This window comes from Schistocerca gregaria, chromosome 2, assembly GCF_023897955.1.
Source record: "Schistocerca gregaria isolate iqSchGreg1 chromosome 2, iqSchGreg1.2, whole genome shotgun sequence".
Taxonomy (NCBI): Eukaryota; Metazoa; Arthropoda; class Insecta; order Orthoptera; family Acrididae; genus Schistocerca; species Schistocerca gregaria.
In genome coordinates this window covers 567,744,438-567,763,491 of record NC_064921.1, presented here as the reverse complement: position 1 = coordinate 567,763,491, position 19,054 = coordinate 567,744,438, and positions in this window count along the sequence as shown.

Here is a 19,054-nt window from a genome sequence, read left to right as displayed (position 1 = left end):
GACAGCAGACCAACACAGACAACGATAATTCAGGTATACATGCCGACGTTGCAAGCTGAAGATGAACAGATAGAGAAAGTGTATGAGGATATTGAACGGGTAATGCAGTATGTAAAGGGGGACGAAAATCTAATAGTCATGGGCGACTGGAATGCCGTTGTAGGGGGAGGAGTAGAAGAAAATGTTACAGGAGGATATGGGCTTGGGACAAGGAATCAAAGAGGAGAAAGACTAATTGAGTTTTGTAACAAGTTTCAGCTAGTAATACAGAATAGCCTGTTCAAGAATCACAAGAGGAGGAGGTATACTTGGATAAGGCTGGGAGATACGGGAAGATTTTAATTAGATTACATCATGGTCAGACAGAGATTCCGAAATCAGATACTGGATTGTAAGGCGTACCCAGGAACAGATATAGACTCAGATCACAATATATTAGTGATGAAGAGTAGGCTGAAGTTCAAGACATTAGTCAGGAAGAATCAATAGGCTAAGAAGTCGGATACGGAAGTTCTAAGGAATGACGAGATACGTTTTAAGTTCTCTAACGCTATAGATACAACAATAAGGAATAGCGCAGTAGGTAGCACAGTTGAAGAGGAATGAACATCTCTAAAAAGGGCCTTCACAGAGGTTGGGAAGGAAAACATAGGTACAAAGAAGGTAGCTGCGAAGAAATCATGGGTAACAGAAGAAATACTTCAGTTGATTGATGAAAGGAGGAAGTACAAACAAGTTCCGGGAAAATCAGGAATACAGAAATACAAGTCGTTGAGGAATGAAATAAATAGGAAGTGCGGGGAAGCTAAGACGAAATGGCTGCAGAAAAAATTTGAAGACATCGAAAAAGATATGATTGTCGGAAGGACAGACTCAGCATACAGGAAAGTCAAAACAACCTTTGGTGACACTAAAAGCAACAGTTGTAACATTAAGAGTGCAACGGGAATTCCACTGTTAAATGCAGAGGAGAGAGCAGATAGGTGGAAAAAATAAATTGAAAGCCTCTATGAGGGTGAAGATTGTCTGATGTGATAGAAGAAGAAACAGGATTCAATTTAGAAGAGATTGGGGATCCAGTATTAGAATCGGAATTTAAAAATGCTTTGGAGGACTTACGGTCAAATAAGGCAGAAGGGATAGATAACATTCCATCAGAATTTCTAAAATCATTAGGGGAAGTGGCAACAAAACGACTATTCAGGTTGGTGTGTAGAATATATGAGTCTGGCATCATCCACACAATTCGGAAGACTGCAAGAGCTGACAAGTGCGAGAATTATCGCACAATCAGCTTAATAGCTCATGCATCGAAGCTGCTTACAAGAATAATATACAGAAGAATGGAAAAGAAAATTGAGGTTGCTCTAGGTGACGATCAGTATGGCTTTAGGAAAAGTAAAGACACGAGAGAAGCAATTTTGACGTTACGGATAATAATGGAAGCAAGGCTAAAGGATAATCAAGACACGTTCATAGGATTTGTCGATCTGGAAAAAGCGTTCGACAATATAAATTGGTGCAAACTGTTCGAGATTCTGAAAAAAGTAAGGGTAAGCTATAAGGAGAGACGGATCATATACAATATGTGCAACAGCAAGGAGGGAATAATAAGACTGGACAGTCAAGAACGAAGTGCTCGTATTAATAAGGGAGTAAGACCAGGCTGTAGCCTTTCGCCCCTACTCCTCAATGTGTACATCGAGGAAGCAATGATGGAAATAAAAGAAAGGTTCAGGAGTGGAATTAAAATACAAGGTGAAAGGATATCAATGATACGATTCGCTGATGACATTGCTATCCTGAGTGAAAGTGTGGAAGAATTAAATGATCTGCTGAACGGAATGAACAGTCTAGTGAGTACACAGTATGGTCTGAGAGTAAATCGGAGAAAGACGAAGGTAATGAGAAGTAGTAGAAATCAGAACAGCGAGAAACTTAACATCAGGATTGATGGTCACGAAGTCAATGAAGTTAAGGAATTCTGCTACCTAGGCAGTAAAATAACCAATGACGGACGGAGCAAGGAGGACATCAAAAGCAGACTCGCTATGGCAAAAAAGGCATTTCTGGCCAAGAGAAGTCTAGTAATATCAAATACCGGCCTTAATTTGAGGAAGAAATTTCTGAGGACATACGTCTGGAGTACAGCATTGTATGGTAGTGAAACATGGACTGTGGGAAAACCGGAACAGAAGATAATCGAAGCATTTGAGAAGTGGTGCTATAGACGAATGTTGAAAATTGGGTGGACTGATAAGGTAAGGAATGAGGAGGTTCTATGCAAAATCGGAGAGGAAAGGAATATGTGGAAAACACTGACAAAGAGAAGGGACAGGATGATAGGACATCTGCTAAGACATGAGGGAATGACTTCCATGGTACTAGAGGGAGCTGTAGAGTGCAAAAACTGTAGAGGAAGAGAGAGATTGGAATACGTCAAGCAACTAATTGAGGACGTAGGTTGTAAGTGCTACTCTGAGATGAAGATTTTCACACAGGAAAGGAATTCGTGGCTGGCCACATCAAACCAGTCAGTAGACTGATGACCAAAAGAAAAGCCCTTAAGTACCTTGGCGTCATCCTCGACCGTCGCCTCTCCTGGACCCCCCATCTCCAGACAATCCAAGCCAAGGCACCCTTCCGACTATGTCTCCTCAAGCTCCTTTTCGTCTGTACGTGGGGTCTGGACCCCTCCACCATACTCCAGACCTATAAATCCCTCGTCCACCCAATCCTCTCTTATGGCCATCCTGCCTGGATCTCCGCCCCCCCCCCCCTACCTTTTACAAATCCCTTCAGATCCTTGAACATCATGCTCTCCGCCTCACCTACCGCATCTATCTCACCTCTCCCACACGGATCCTGTACGACCTCATTCCGTTCCCCCACCTCCAACATTTTCTTGAAGGGATGCGGATCCTCTACACCTCCCATAAACTCGATCCTCCTCACCCCCTTGTCTTCCCCATCCTCTCCCACCAATGCCCGCTGCTGTGCCTGTATTCCCACATCCCACCTGATCTTCATCTCTCCACCCTCCTTACCCTCTACCGAGGTGGCTTCCACCAGCTCTCCCTCCCTGATGATGCTCTCCTTCCCTCCATCTACCCCTCCTACCAACTTTGATCCTCCCTCCCTCTTCCTGTGTTGTTCCTTTGGGCTTCCTCCCTCACTTCTCTCCTTCTGCCCCCCTTCCCTCCCTCCTCCCTTCCTCCCCACTCCTCCTCCAGGCTTCCCCTCCCCCATCCCTCTACTCCTCCTCCCATCTCCTCTGCCATTGGCATCTTTGTTCTCTATTCCCCCTACTCTCACCCTTCTTCCCCTCTTGGCAGGTGCCCGGACTCGCACACGTTACGTGGACATTCGCACGCCAGAGATCATCGCCATCCATGTCTCGTGTGTTCCGCCGTGTTTTGTGATCAGTGTTCACCGTCATGCTCCTTCATTCATGTGTACCATCAAAGTGCTCAGTGATTTTGCGTCGTGTCAACAGTTTGTAGTGTGGATTGTCATCGATTGTGAACGGCTTCACGTTTTTTATGTTCATGTGTCTACTGCTTTTTCCCTGCCATTTTGTTCCAACTCATGTGTCTTATCTGTTTTACCATTGTAATATATTGGGCTGAAGAGCGGTGTATTGTGCTGCTACCTGTTTTATACAGGTATTAAAATCACAATAAAGAAAAATAAAAGATTGGGGATGGCTCCTTCTGCCTCCATGATATCTACTTCACCATTTATGGCCGTGCAAACCACCGCACTCCTACTCTCAAATACGTTGGTCTCACACTCGTCCGCCACCTCATCTGGACCCCCCCCCCATCTCCTTACCATCCAGAACAAACATCACAACTCCCTCCGCCTCCTGAAACTCCTGTCCAGCTGTACGTGGGGCCTGTATCCTTCCACCATCCTTCACACCCACAAATCCTTGATCCACCCCATCCTCTGTTATACCAGCGTAGCTTGGATTTCCGCCCTCCCTGCTTTCTAGCCCTTCAAATCCTCGAACGCCATGCGCTCCACCTCGCCTTCCGCATCCACCTTCCGTCCCACACACGCATCCTCTACAACCTCATCGCGTTCCCCCACCTTCTCCTTTTCCTTGAACACATCCGCACACTATATATTGTCCGCCTCCTTGATCCCCCTCACCCCCTGGTGTCTCCCTTCCTCTCAACCCCCAACCAGTTGGCGCTCATTTTACTGTTGTGTCCCACCCTGTCTCCATCTCCACACTCTCCATCTCCTTTCCCAACGCAACTTCCACCATCTACCCCTCCTAGATGATGAGCTTCGCCCTGACATCTACCCTTCCTATCAACTCTAACCCCATTTTCCTGCCTCCTCCTCAGGCTCCCTCTCCTCCCCCTCCCTCTCTTGTGCCCCCTTTCAGTGTCTCTGCACTCCCTCCTGCCCTGACTTCCCTCTTCATTTCCCACTCCACGTGTCTCCTGCCTCTTTGTGTACCTGCTGACGCCCCTACTCTCTTCATCCTGCTGCTTCCCTTGCTGCCCCTTGCTCTCTCCTCATTTTCCACCCATTCTTACCTTTCCCTCAGCAGGTCTCACCTGGCAGTTGTAATCTTCGTCGTGTGTGCTACAAGTGGGTTTTAAGTGTGTTGTTCTGGAGTGTTTTAATACTGTGGCCGACTTTTAAACTGTGAATTTCTTGTCAGCGCCTTCTCTGTGTTGTAAGAATCACCAGCTGTGTTTTTTTTTTACTTTCTGATGACTTTCTTTTACTGTCCTCTCTGAACGTCTCCAAGTCAGTCTATTTTTACCTCCATTTTCTCCCATTACTCTCATTTATGTTCCACTATTTTTTCGCCTTGTTGTCATGTCACTCGGCTGAAAAGCGGCGGATTGTGCTGCTGACAGCCGTCCCGTGCCCATATAGGACAGCGGAATGAAATCACAATAAAGAAAAAAAAAGAGTTGGGGATGCTTCAGCTGTCATCTACAGTTATATCAGTATGTCCAACCTCTTTTGTCGTGAATGTGAACAATACTTTCGGAAGGAGCAACAGTCATCAAAATTTGAGTATCTGGATTTATGTGGCAATCATACATTTGGAAACATTCTCGAAACTGTCGATGTATTCCAGTCGCTGTCTTCTTCTACAGCTCTTCCCTCTACAGCTATCCTAGTGCCACAGAAGTTATTCCCTTCTTCTTCTCAGTATTTTCAACATATTCCTTTCCTCGCCGACTCTGCAGACAACCTCATCAATCCGTAACCTATCAGTCCACCCTATTTTCAACAGCCTTCTCTAGTACCACATTTCAAATCCTTCGCTTGTTTTCCGGTTTTCCCACATTCCGTGTTTCACTACCAGACAGTGCTGTGCTTCAATTTCTAGTGTTTTTGTTGTTTTGTTTATTCATTCATTGATATATCATGTTCCATAAACATCATTCAGCTAAACAAGTCAAGGTATAGATTAAGAGCAAAAGGAGGCAGTGTAAGTTATTCATGGGAACATACAAATAAATCATGTGCTCTAAAAATCATCCATTTTAGATAACATCAGCTGTCTACAACCTCGAATAATAAAAATTGATTAAATATAGCAATATTGCTAACTAGAAGTTACCTACCAAAGTCCAAATGTCCTGATAAAATATGGGAGTGGCTAGTAAGTTGGGCTTTTAGTTTTTTTCGACTATCTTTGGATTTTTCGTATCTTCCTGTACCACGATTTTTTACTGAATGTTTACTAGCAAATTTCTCTGTTTCTTCTTCAATTATATCCAGGCGTTTTAAAGGATAAGTAGATTCGTGCCAGTGTAAGAATATTTCTTTGGAGAGACGCTTAATTATCATTTTCTGTGATCTTAGTAATCTTCCTCGCATTATTCATGTAGTACATTATCTCCGAATGGAATGGAAGAATCAGTATTCAAGATTAGAACTGTAATTTTCCTCTTCTTTAACCAAACATGTCTGATGAATAAGGTATATTCTTGTCATATGACCATCATAGTCAGAAAAACCATTTACTGTGTAGTTCACATCACATACTTTTCATGAAAGGCAACTTGAATCAAGACACATTATAAAAATGTGTGTGTCTCCACACCTCCTAAGCCACTGGATCGATTTAACGATACTTGGTACGCATATACCCTACTGTTGAGGAGAGGTCCATCTGCCCATCATATCTCTGAAGATAACACATCTTAAACAACGATATGCATGATAAAATGGCACTTCATGCATGACATTTAAGTACATTACTTATGTTCTACTACCAGTGTTAACAATAAATGCCGGCCGGGGTGGCCGAGAGGTTCTAGGCGCTACAGACTGGAACCGCGCTACGGTCGCAGGTTCGAATTCTGCCTTGGGCATGGATGTGTGTGATGTCCTTAGTTTAGTTAGGTTCAAATAGTTCTAAGTTCTAGGGGACTGATGACCTCAGAAGTTAAGTTCCATAGTGCTCAGAGCCATTTGACCCATTTTTTAACAATAAATTTCGCAGGCAGTATCCACATACGCCTCTAAACGCATCTACAAAAGTATATCAAGCTACTGCACATAGTTCAGGAAATATGACGTCATAAACACTGAGAGGCGTGGAATACTGCCACACTGTGAATGACATTTAAATTTATTACTTATTTGCTACTAACACTAGTCGCAACGTATTTCGATGACAGTATCCACATATGCCACTGAATGAACCTACACAAGTTTATCATTGTACGATATATAGTTCTAGAGAGATGACATATAAACACTGAGATATCTCATCACGCGTGCAGTTTTCATACATTTATTTCTTTACTGCTAAGACACTCCTACAGTACAGTCAGCTTAAGGATATACCCGACTCATGGCAGCGATTTAGATAGTTTTCAACGGAAAATAGCGAGTAGTTGCAGGCGAAAACGATAGCCATGGAGACGTATACAGAATCGCGTTGTGGACAACCGAAGCAGCTGAGCCCAGCTTATAGGAACTGTCCACGATGCACTTTTCTTTCTATGACTGCTTCATAATTGGAAAGATATTTTCACGAATATACATAGAAATGAGATTATTTTCGATGTATACACAATCACAGTGCCTTGTTTCGTTTCTAATAGAAGATTGCTAATACCCAGGCAATGCCAGGTTTGTCAGGTACATATAAATTGTCAGTCACATTCTATCTTCAGGCCTACAAATATGTATGTGAAGTAAATCGTCAAAACAATTTTACAGTCTCAAAAGCCGTACAGCGATTTTGTTCAGCTATTTCTTATGTAATGGTAAAAATTTGATTAGTTTTATTACAAAGCCATGTAGAGAAAGAAAAAATGGAAAAACTAATGTAATTTAAGATCTGAAACTCTTGAAGTTCCTATAGCTGTACAATGCGTCACAGCGCAGTTCCTGATACAGACTCGATCATCTGTGAGTGACGTCACCAGGCTTGCGTAAGCTTGTAGTCCAGGTGGTGTTCCAGTTCAGCGAGATCGTCACGGTGAGCCACTGACAGAAACGAAATCATTTAAGTGTAGCGCATGTATTGCGTTGATGCGTAAGTTCGTAGCTTTCTTTCCCGTAATTTTAATAAACACAACAAATACACATAACCGGAACTTCACTAAATAATAAAATTTTATTCTTTAATATTTACAAGTCTGCCAATGCTGGGACATCTTTTCTATTCTTCTCAAAACACGTGGTTTTGAGACGAATGAGTCTTCAGGCCATGTTCTGAAAGTATTTTCATGCGAAGAGGAAGTTTCTTGAGGGTTGTTCGATAGAGAGCCGAAAAAGTGAAAATATAGGGGTGCAAGATCAGGTGAGTAAGATGGGTTGAGAAACGACTTCGCAATCCAACTCCTGTACAGTGTTATTTGTCAGTCTAGCAGAATGCGGAAGGGCGTTATCGTGGAGTAGTATCACTTCACGCAGACTTCTATGTCGTTGTTCTTGGATTCGGTCTGCGAAACATTTCAGTTATTGACAATAAATGTGAGCAGTGATGGTTACACCTTTAATGCCATCACCCCTTTACTACATTCACACAGAAAAATATGTCGGAAACGTTCCTATTTCTCCTCTTGGAACTCCAATTTCTTCCGTCCATAGCTCCGCTCGCTATTCCTAAAGGACAAAATGAAAACATGTTAACTAACAACCGTGAACCGCTAATTAAAAACGAAAATCAATAAATGAATCCACAGCAATTCATTGAAGACGGTGCTTCACTATTTTCGTCAATACTACGGCACTGAATTTCCTATATTTCAAAGCATTCGACGATGGCAGCAGCGGCTTCAAGACGCTGCCATATGATGTAAGGAGACATCTGCAAGTCACCCCCGTGTGTTCGTTCAAAATGTGTAGCGTATTCAGAAGAGTTTAGCACGCAGTACACAGAATTGTCAGCGTAGTGATTATTGTTCCTCATGTGCAGAGTTTTGTAAACTAGTTCATGGGATGGTGAAGGAAGATAATATTTTGTTTTCGCTTTTAGTGGTTAGTGATGAGACTGTTCCATATTAGTGGAAAAGTGAACCACAACAATATAAGAATACGAGCAATCCACGGTCACCTACCATGGTCGAGCTGGAGAGTCGCTCTCCGAAGCTTCATGTGACTTGCCCTGTTTCCCGATAAAAAATTAACGGCCCGTCCTTTTTTTTCAGAAAAAGTGGCTACAGGAGTTATTTACATAAAGTTGTTGACCATCTGACTTATCCACAGTGTGCGAGAATATAAGAAAACTTTCCTTTAACAGCAGGACGGAAAACCACAAGTGTGTGAGAGAATTTCTTAACAACGAGTTGCTGCAATGAGCGTATGGATCTCGCAAAATTGCCATTGCCCTTAAAGATCGTCTAAACCATGATATGTTGGAGTCTGCGAAAGTCTCTGTCTCTGTGCCTCCCCTTTAAACAAATGTGGCTGATATGCGACGACGAGTAGCAACAACGTATATCTAGACATGAGTGACTGTTGTCTGGATGTCTGCCATGCATCCGGTCGGTAACATGTTGAGAAATCTTGAAAAAACCTAAGAAACATGCTCAACCTTCTGTTCTGCATGGTTCGCAGGAGAGCTTCTGTAAAGTTTGGAAGGTAGGAGACGAGGTACTAGCGGAAGTAAAGCCGTGAGGAAGGGGTGAGAGTCGTGCTTGGGTAGCTCATTTGGTAGAGCACTTGCCCGAGAAATTAAAAGGTCCCGAGTTCAAGTCTCGGTCTGGCACACAGTTTTAATCTACCAGGAAGTTTCATCTTACACCAGTTTACATTGTCGAAAGCTTTTTACAGGTCGACAGATCCTACGAACGTGCCTTGATTTTCCTTTGCTCTTGCTTTAGTTATCAACCGCAACATCAGAACTGCCTCTCTGGTGTCTTTAACTTTCCTAAAACCAAGTCGGTCGTAATCTAACATATCCTCAATTTCCTTTTACATTCTTCTGTGTATTATTCTTGTCAGCAACTTGAGTGAATGAGCTGTGAAACCGATTGTGCAACCATTCTCGCACTTGCCAGCTCTTCTGGGAAGAATAATCCTATCACTGAACTGTTCGCAGTAACATACACTCTGCCCTACCTTCATAACGAATCATACTCTCGTCGCGACATTTTCTGTTGCTGTTGATCTTACCCTATACTCATCTCACCTGAAATTCTTGTATTCTTTCCATTTCACTTCACCGACTCCGACTATATCTAGGCTGGCCCGTTGAATTACCCTTTTAAGATTTTCTAGCTTCTCTACGACACTCAAGCTTCTGACATCCCCGACTGGTAGAACGTTATCCTTCCACTGATTTTTCAATTTTTTTCTCATAGTCATTTCCTCTTGGCAGTCCCTTCATGAAGATCTTTTACCAAAGGAGAGATTTTTCATCACACTTTTACTATTACAGGTCACATGTCCTGTTGATACGCGTTATGTGCCCTTAATGCAGTCGTTTCCACTGCCTTAGCATCCTCATGCCGTTGATCATTGCTGATTCTTCCGCCTTTAGGGCCAGTTTGCCACCTCTAGGGCAAGCGAGTGCCCTGAACCTCACTCCGCTCCTCCGCCTTCTTTGATAAGGCTGTAGGTAGAATGAGGGTGACATCTTACCCCAGAAGTCTTCGGCAACCATTGCTGATTATTCATAAAATTTAAGAATTGGCAATTTTTTGCATTTTTTCGTTATTCCACGTTATATTTGGTGGTAGCGGACGTCATGTGACATGCATTGAAGTTCATTGTTGATCCGTTAGCTCAATTTTCTTGCTACAGAGACCAGTCAGCTCTCTGACCGAACACGCTGAGCTACTGTGACGGCGTGGGCTTCGAACCCGGGACTGAAGAGATTTTCATTGTAAATCAAAGACGATAACACTAGACTACAAGTGCTCCTCATCGTCCTCAAAATGTCTTCCACGAATGGCATCCTTTAATGGCCCAAACAAGTAGACGTCCTGGGTCTGTGTTGCAGGGTGGATGGGATAACACTGTCAGACCCTGTTCTGCGATGTGTTCAGCAGTCCTCAAGCTTGTGTGGGGCTGAGCGTTATCGTGTTGCTGCGAAACGTCTCCTGGGTTGCTGTGGCGCCGAAGCCGCCAGAAGTGCGTCCTGAGTTTTGTTAATACACTCCTGGAAATGGAAAAAAGAACACATTGACACCGCCGTGTCAGACCCACCATACTTGCTCCGGACACTGCGAGAGGGCTTTACAAGCAATGATCACACGCATGGCACAGCGGACACACCAGGAACCGCGGTGTTGGCCGTCGAATGGCGCTAGTTGCGCAGCATTTGTGCACCGCCGCCGTAGGTGTCAGCCAGTTTGCCGTGGCATACGGAGCTCCATCGCAGTCTTTAACACTGGTAGCATGCCGCGACAGCGTGGACGTGAACCGTATGTGCAGTTGACGGACTTTGAGCGAGGGCGTATAGTGGGCATGCGGGAGGCCGGGTGGACGTACCGCCGAATTGCTCAACACGTGGGGCGTGAGGTCTCCACAGTACATCGATGTTGTCGCCAGTGGTCGGCGGAAGGAGCACGTGCCCGTCGACCTGGGACCGGACCGCAGCGACGCACGGATGCACGCCAAGACCGTAGGATCCTACGCAGTGCCGTAGGGGACCGCACCGCCACTTCCCATCAAATTAGGGACACTGTTGCTCCTGGGGTATCAGCGAGGACCATTCCCAACCGTCTCCATGAAGCTGGGCTACGGTCTCGCACACCGTTAGGCCGTCTTCCGCTCACGCGCCAACATCGTGCAGCCCGCCTCCAGTGGTGTCGCGACAGGCGTGAATGGAGGGACGAATGGAGACGTGTCGTCCTCAGCGATGAGAGTCGCTTCTGCCTTGGTGCCAATGATGGTCGTATGCGTGTTTGCCGCCGTGCAGGTGAGCGCCACAATCAGGACTGCATACGACCGAGGCACACAGGGCCAACACCCGGCATCATGGTGTGGGGAGCGATCTCCTACACTGGCCGTACACCTCTGGTGTTCGTCGAGGGGACACTGAATAGTGCACGGTAAATCCAAACCGTCATCGAACCCATCGTTCTACCATTCCTAGACCGGCAAGGAAACTTGCTGTTCCAACAGGACAATGCACGTCCGCATGTATCCCGTGCCACCCAACGTGCTCTAGAAGGTGTAAGTCAACTACCCTGGCCAGCAAGATCTCCGGATCTGTCCCCGATTGAGCATGTTTGGGACTGGATGAAGCGTCGTCTCACGCGGTCTGCACGTCCAGCACGAACGCTGGTCCAACTGAGGCGCCAGGTGGAAATGGCATGGCAAGTCGTTCCACAGGACTACATCCAGCATCTTTACGATCGTCTCCATGGGAGAATAGCAGCCTGCATTGCTGCGAAAGGTGGATATACACTGTACTAGTGCCGACATTGTGCATGCTCTGTTGCCTGTGTCTATGTGCCTGTGGTTCTGTCAGTGTGATCATGTGATGTATCTGACCCCAGGAACGTGTCAATAAAGTTTCCCCTTCCTGGGACAATGAATTCACGGTGTTCTTATTTCAATTTTCAGGAGTGTATGTTGACGTGCGCTTCTGAATTAACGGTAGCGCCTCTTGGTATGACATCAATGAGAAGCACACCTTCAAAGTCCCTGAAGAGTGATGATGCCCTTACCGGCGGAAGCAACTGCTTTGAATTGGGAGTAGGAATGGCGGCACTCCGTCGAGTGTCTTTGTTTCGGGCTGAAAATGGTTAACCCAGGTTCCTTCACCTGTCACAATCCGGATAAGAAGGCTCCCCCTCATCTTCAAACGTGGCAACAAACCAAGACCTTTTCTTTTTGGTGCGGTTTGTGATCCACAGTTAGACAACGTGGGACCCACCTTGCTAACAGTTTTGAATATCCAAGGATGCGGATAATTGCATTCACACTTCCTTTGCTGATCGACACATGCAGTGCCAACTGCCGGTCGTAATGCGCCTGCCATCGCGAATGACAACGTCAGTGCTCCGCAACATGTCAGGTGTGACAGCTGTGGACGGTCTCCTCCACCGCTGCAAATCGTGGAGCTCCGCCGAACGGCATTCTGATGGCCTCACCATTCGTGCCCAGCGACTAACTGTACTTGTGTCGACAGTAGATGTTCCAAGGACTTTGCACAAGCGTTAGTGAATATTCCCCACAACTTCTTTCTCTGCAGTGGGAAATTCTGCGACCGCACGGTGCTTGTAACGTATATCGCCTACAGACGCTAGTTTAAAATTGTCCTGCAGCTACGCTTTCTATGGGAAGTGGCGGAAATTTGGCGCGGCCACTGAGGAGACTTCAAATAACACATACACATGTTTCACATTCGGAACATTGTTTCCGACTTCGAAAAAAATGTGACGTATTACTTTCTGGGCAACCCTCGTAGGTGTTGAAAGAGGGCGATAATATCAAACATTGACAACTACAATCGCCATGTCCAGGTACCTTGATCATGTTAAACATTATAAACATGCAAGGAAGAGTCACCTAGCACAATCCGTGAAATTAAGCGAATTACTTTGAGGTCATATTACGGATCTTCTAATTGTTGGATGGTCCTTCCGAGGGATTGCACAGCACTTTTAACTCCAGGCAGTAGCTCTGTACCATTCCGGCTACTTTTTGGCAAAGATAGGAGAAGGTGCTATATCTACTGTTTTTGGAAATACGAATTCATTAGACCCAAGTAACAGACTTACAAAAAAATGGGGGCCAAAGTGGCACCAACTGTGTCAGCTAAGTCAAGAAGGAAACTCTTGGGACATACTGGTCCCTAACCAACATTAATTTAGTTGATGACCAAAATCAAACTTCCTACAAAATTGCTTTTCATGGCAAAAGAGATTATGCCTCGCCTAAGTTAAGGATCGCTTGAATGAGTGGTGTAAAGGAGACCACTAACCTTTACCAGAGAGAATGAGGCACAGACATTCAGTGCGAGAAGCCGTAATTCATAATGAACGTATGCCTGTGGTGCAGTTGTCGAAAGGGTGACCACTGCGTTATGCTGGCGGCACATCACACAGACTACGCTACGGCCCTTCCTTCAGCGGTAACGATGAGTGCTCTTTTAGCAGGGAAACCCCCAACAGTAATATCTAGTGGTACCGCACACACTCTCATACATCTACATCCGTTCATCGAATCTCAAGGCAACACGTCCTTCATTAAATATACGAAAGCTGTTCTTTTTTTTTTCAAAGGTCCAACCGGTCACGAAATGGAAACCACAGTGTAAACCAAAAACATTTTTTCCTGAACATTTAGTTACATCTTCCAGCAAGTTTTCTACACAGTCGCTGCTCCAAATGGCTAAAATGGTTCAAATGTCTCTGAGAACTATAGGACTTAACTTCTGAGGTCATTAGTCCCCCAGAACTTAGAACTACTAACCTAACTAACTTAAGGACATGACACACACCCATGTCTGAGGCAGGATTCGAACCTGCGACCGTAGCGGTAGCGCGGTTCCAGACTGTTGGGTCTAGAACCGCTGGGCCACCTCGGTCGGCCGCCGCTCCGACTTACGTTGTAGTGTGGCACCATCTTTCCAGTACCCTCGTCAAAAATGGCATCCGGGAGTGCTTTCTGCTAGTTCTCCACATTGGTTTGCACCTCTTTGTCTGCGTCATAATACTGCCGTCTGTAGACTTGACACAGGAAGATTCCAAGAGTAATAGTGGCAGCGGGATCGTAGAGTTCGCGCATTCCAAGTCACGCCAAAAATTTTGGACGAAATGCTGACTGTCATGGCAACACCGCAGCGCCGCAGTACAAATCTGTAAATCGAAACAGATCACAAAATATGCAGAATCCATCGCATTTCAGTAGGTTGCAGAGAAACAGCTACAGATTTAGGCCTGGGCACAATATTAACCACAACGATATCAACATGAATGGTAGAATGAGTTTGGGGCTTAATGTCACCTGAATATTATGAACCATGCGCCATCTAATAAAGATACCTGAAAATGCAGCAATAGACAAGACTTAAACCACAGACCCTCTTCCAAGTGGGCAGCAACAACAACATAATTATGTGATAATCATTGAGGAGATGGACATTCCAACTAGCATATCAAAAGGCAACCTCACCATGCTCCTTGATGCTGGTCGTAGGGTGGGGTGCGGGCACTACCTTAAACCAAGAAGCTCATGTGGTATGTTACAATAATGGTACTGATATTAGTCATGACCCCTGACATTGTATTGTGTAAATAACGAGATGAAGAAATTGTTCAAGCAGCTGTAAGTGCAAACGTTGGTGGATTCCTGTTACCCTAGTACGACAGGTGTGCTATGGCTAATGTGATGGCAAGTAATTTTTTAGAGGGGTAGCTGAGATAACTAAAGTATCCCTCTTCTTGCACCAGCCAGCACAGAATTTTGTAATCTCTAGCACTACTGACGCTAGATCTCAGAATGTAAATAGGTAGGCACATGTTACAGTAGATTTTGGAAGTAGAGTCACATATTATACTTTATAGTAGAAGGCTTACCTCTCAGCTGTGTATGGACATGGATTTCGTGAATCCGGGAAATTATCTCTAGTGGATAAAGTTTTTGACGAATGGTATGAAGAATATTGTCTTCGACTTATCGTTAACTAAGACCCATCATGTCAGATTTCGCCAAAGGGTCAAGGTTAAAATGATAAGATCTAAGGTTCTATAAACACACAATAACTGGCCTGGTTCCTCACATGCACTTAAGGCGTACCAGTCTGTTGACACAAATAACTACTTGGCTACTATTTACAGGAAAATCAAGGAATCGGAGTGTCTGCATAATGAACAGCGAGCAGAACTAGTCAATTTATTATTGAAACGTCCCCTTAAAAAAATTATACACGATTGTGCTTCAACTGACACACAATATTTTCAGGGTAACGCAATCTGACTTTTAAAAATCCCTACAAAAAAATGGCCCTGACTAACATTAACCAATACGTTTCGCAAGTCGCTTACCTCACAAAAATCTTGGTTACTCGAACTACTGCAATACAGCGAGGGCCACTACTGCCAGCTAAATAAAATATTCAAACTACGGAAGGCGCTAACTACTGATAGGCATAGTTAGCGAATGAAAGATTTTAATAGAGAACAAACAATGTATTTACCTTACTAGTCATAATGTATATATCAGTTCATGACATCAATTTTTACAAATTTCAAAACTCCGCCATCTCTTTCCCCACGTCCACCACTGCTGGCTGCTCACCTCCAACTGCGCAACGCTACGCGCTGTTAGCATCCAGCTGCCGCTGCCAACACTACAATGGCAGACAACAGTGCAAACCAGCCACAGACTGCACACGCCACAGCCAGTGATTTTCATACAGAGCGCTACGTGGTGGCGGCGTTACCAATAAAAAAACCTAAACAGCCTATTTACATTATCATGCAGATTTTTCTGACAAATGAGGAATAATAAAAGGTTATTAGTAGCATATGGATGTAGTATCTCACAAGACATACTCCATTCCTTGGGCAGAGAAGGAGGCAGTGAAATGGACGACTAAAAGAATGTTGGGACGGGGAGTAATTGAAGCACCATCATCATTTTCTTTATGTATATATACGTATACGTGGTTAACGACGACGCTGTTCTAAACTTCAGTATAATGCCCTCTTACGCAGAGAGTATTAAAATATGCTGAACATTGTATACTAGAAACGAATGTACCTATTGAATGTAAGTAAATGTGTGATGAATTTTTCTAATGGAGTGTACTATATTCAGTGCTTAACGCAATATTTTGTAGTGCTCAAAGCTCAATGAACTACCTATGGGATTATGGAAGACTAATCTTATAAATAAATTTCTTGTGTCCATGGAACCATTACCACAAAAGATAATTTAAAGCAGTTATTTTTTGCATTAAGAGACTGCACAAACTAGTTCTATTTGTAGTCGTACGTAGGCTTATGCTCCACTCATCAGTACAATTTAAGGTTAATGATGTGCACCATATATAGTTACTAAATGATTAATCACTTTCCTTTTTCTTGATTCAGTATCATGGTACTGTATTCAAAATAGAACATGAATTATCCAGTGTATGTTTATTTACATTCAAGACAGGCACTTCTTGTTCGCACGTACATGATAGTTTTGTTCTGATTCATGTTTCGTTTAGCTTAAGTACATGCCAGAATTAATTCTTCATAAGTGAGATAGTGATTTCCTCAATATAGTAAGTGTGTTTAATTGATAGTAGAGAATACTTTTATCTGTGAGTGTCAGATCAGTGCGTTAAATACGCAATCCACAAGGCAATAAAGATAACAATTACGAAAGGCTTTGTACGTAAGTGAATACTGTAAAAGCTTCAAATGTTACCTAAACCATATGTAAACATCAAATCTACGATCCGAGTGGCAAAGAAAGACCTCGTTCGTTGCCATGTGGAATTAAATGCATAATAAATATCAATGAGAAAGTGAATGCAAAATGAATGTTTCTGTAAAAAGTAAGTGCGAAACAAACACTTGTGTGACCTCGGTGCTACCGAACAGGCACTCAAATTTACGTAAGCTCACATTGTAAGATTCTCACGTGAACAATATCATTGAGTCCAACTAGACGACGAAAGTGTGAAAACATCAGGCACATGGTGAAAGTAAACTTACCTCAGTCAAGCTGGAAATGTACTGTTGTCGTAAAATTCAGTACATGGACAACAGCTGCCTGGTGAAAATTCTACACGAATTGTGGAATGCTGCCTCTTCCGAACACTTAAACAAGGACACAAATCCAGCGAATTTTATGGCTGTACACGAAGATAATGCCTGTAGTACATTTAACTGATATCCCGTGCGATTCTCAGTCTGTAAGCATTAAAGTGTTAAACATTTCGACTGACAACTGTGAAACAGCATGTTAAAAATTAGATACAGAGACGCATAGAGATCTTATGGTCGTTTATTAGAGTGTTTGAAATGAAGTCTTAGATCATTGCTTATAAGCAGGCTTACCAACAAAAAATAAATATAAGATAAAAATCTACAATATGCATAGATCACAATAATGTTTTGCAAATAACTAATTATTATTCTGATACCACTGTATTAACAGAATTTTATTTCAGAGTAGCCTAGAATAGTTTCGTTACAATTTAACACTGATACTGTTTACTCTCTGCGAGGATCGACAAATCGGACATGACATTTCCGACAATAGGCTGTTCCACGGGCTTCTGCGTCGGTGTTCTTACCAGTTCATGGGGGAACATGGGGTCGACGGCCGATATCGTTACTCGTCGCTGGATCATCAGACACCATGAATTCGTGTCAACGATATTCTCTTTGTTAAAAAATTGTAAATAAAAATTGTAACCTAGCTAGGTGGTCACACATTATTGTATTCATTCTTTGATTCATATTTATACTAGATACAGCATATTAACTAAATTTTAAAAGAAAGCTTATTAAACCGTGATTACCAGGTCATGAAAAACCAAGCTGAATTGAATCCCTCAAAAGTCATAAAAAGTAAATTTATAAAAGGAAGTACGCAAATTCGAAAAAAATGTCAGTGTTTGACAGTCGTAAAACAACATATCGCATCTAAGCCTATTGAAAGTTTATTTTTGACATCGATCTGAAAGCCTCGCTGCGGTGCTAGGCTTGGTTTTCCGTGATCCATGCCGTAATGGGGTGGCACAATGTACAATATTAGTCCATGCACGGTTATGTAACTCTGCATTCCGTAATGCAATAAAATATTCAAATCTTTCTGCCAAATAATCTACATATAGTAGCCTAATGACAAACGAAAATTAATTATGTGACTGAAAGCTCTAAATGAGTGTTGTTAACGCCCGTAACTCCTAGCATTCAAGGAGGCGACATAGCGTAATTTTTTCAACCACAACTGAAACTCGTGAGAATTTTTTGTATAGGAAATATTTAGAATCTAGAGAAATAAACTTAAATAACTCGATATCCCAGTACCAATGTACATCACTAAGAAGAAAGTGCCGCTTTATTTTCTTTGTCAGGCTCATGTTTTAGTTACACTTACCCTTTACGCACTCACCTTTCTCTGTCTGATCGTGGTAGAAGCAACGTATTAGATTTATGTACTAACTTTTTGTGGGATAATAAATTAAATAATAACTGCCTAACTGTGCCTAATTTCATGGTGCCAGATGAAACACCTGATCTAAAAACCGTTTTTGGAATGCATATGATTCTTAGTAATTTCAGAGACTGTCTTAAAATAGCTGCAGCCAGATTTCCTAGTCTTTTGTACTCTTCCATTCCTTTAATAGGGAAACAATCCATATTTGTCAGTATTGAAGTGTGACTGAATTAATTTCCACAGTTTTCAGTGTTAGAATATCATTAATGTTTCACAGTAAAGAGTCACTGAACAATGGCAGCAGACGACAAAAATGCACTGGCCGGAGGTATTATCATTTATGTTTATTTGTTTTTTTAATTTTTTCTTTTTACAATTTATATGAATATTTCTTAAATTTTTTTATCTTTTCAGATCCCAAATGGCTCTTACAAAACACATTCATGCAATTTGAAGGGGATAAAATGAAATCCCATCACCGTTAAAATGTTCT